Consider the following 1,475-nt stretch of genomic DNA (forward strand, 5'->3'; position numbering starts at 1 on the left):
GAAGGATAATGAGTTAGAGACTACTTAGGGAGACTTGTCACAAAAAGAAAGAAAAACAACTGGGATCATACATTCAAGAATTAGATTTTGATAGATTAATTAAATCTATAAAAACAACAAAATTGATATTTTAGAACTAAAAATGCAATAATTAAAATTAAGAGTTCAGTAGATGTATTTAAAAGCAGGTCAGATGTGGCTAATTAGAGAATTAGTGATCTAGAAAATAGACAAATAGAAAATATTCAAACAGAAGCATAGAGAAGGAACAAATGTAAATAAAGAGAATAATAACATCAGAAACAAGGAAAAGTTCTAACATGGTCTACGTAGATTCTCAAAGAAGAGGAGGATGAAAAGGGAGCAGAAGCATTATGTGAAAGAGTAATGGTTGAAACTTTTAGAACATACTGAGTAGAGCAGTACCTGGACATGAGAACAGGGCACCTGGTTCATGGACTCCCACTCACCTGAGAATTCTGCCATCTTGGCACTGCTCTCTCTCAGGTTGAAAGTGGCTGTGAGCCCAGACCCTCATGTACACAGAGCAGATGGTGGACTTCATCAGTAGGAAGCACACCCAGTTCAGGGGCTTCTCCTGCAGGAAAATGACAGTCATGGAGGCTGTGGACATACTGGATGAGCTGGTTGATGAGTCTGACCTGGATGTGGACGTGCCCAATTCCTTCCATGTCTTCCAGACAGCAGAGGACATCCAGAAAATCCACCCAGACAAGGACTGGTTCCACCTCATCTGGCTTTTGCATGACCTGGGGGAAGTTCTGGCTCTGTGGGGGCAGCTGTTGGAGACACATTCCCTGTTGGCTGCCATCCCCAGGCCTTTGTAGTGTCCTGTGACTCCACTTTCCCAGAAAATTTAGACCTCTCCAGGCCCCTCAATACAACACAGAACTTGGCATGTACCAGCCCCACTGTGGGCTTGGGAAGGTCTTCATGTCCTGAGGCTATGATAAGTAGTTGTGATGGATAATGAAGTTAAATAAGTTCTACCTGTGGCATATTACTGGCAGTGAGACCTGGACATGCTGCCCTGGTAACAGGATTTTAAATTTGACCTCTATACCAAGTGCCCCAACCAGCTGGATGTGGACAGACTGTGGCCCTACTACCAGGGGCTGATGGACAAATACTGTCCTGGTGTCTTCAGCTGGTAACCAGCCTGCCAGTGCCCACCCCTGCCCCTAGTGGTTACTTGCAACAGGTTGCAATAAGGTGAGAGAGAGAGAGAGAGAGAGAGAGAGAGAGAGAGAGAGAGAGAGAGAGAGAGAGAGAGAAAATACTATTGAAAGACATAAAGCCACACTTTTAAGGAGTGCTATTTACCTGAGCACACTAAACACACCAAAGGAAAACTAGTAAAAACAAAGACAGAGAAATTTCACAACACAAAATGTCAAAACAAAAGACATGAGAATTTCAAAGTAGTAACAATACTAATTGATTTCTAAAAGAAA

The 1,475-nt window shown here is 42.7% G+C and overlaps 1 pseudogene; it reads left to right on the forward strand.

The window, feature by feature from the left end:
• The first annotated feature begins 536 nt into the window (after window positions 1–536).
• On the forward strand, window positions 537–1,175 carry LOC109675193 (inositol oxygenase pseudogene; annotated as a pseudogene).
• The last annotated feature ends 300 nt before the right edge of the window (window positions 1,176–1,475 follow it).

The sequence above is a fragment of the Castor canadensis genome, chromosome X (genome assembly GCF_047511655.1).
Source record: "Castor canadensis chromosome X, mCasCan1.hap1v2, whole genome shotgun sequence".
In the NCBI taxonomy this organism is placed as follows: Eukaryota; Metazoa; Chordata; class Mammalia; order Rodentia; family Castoridae; genus Castor; species Castor canadensis.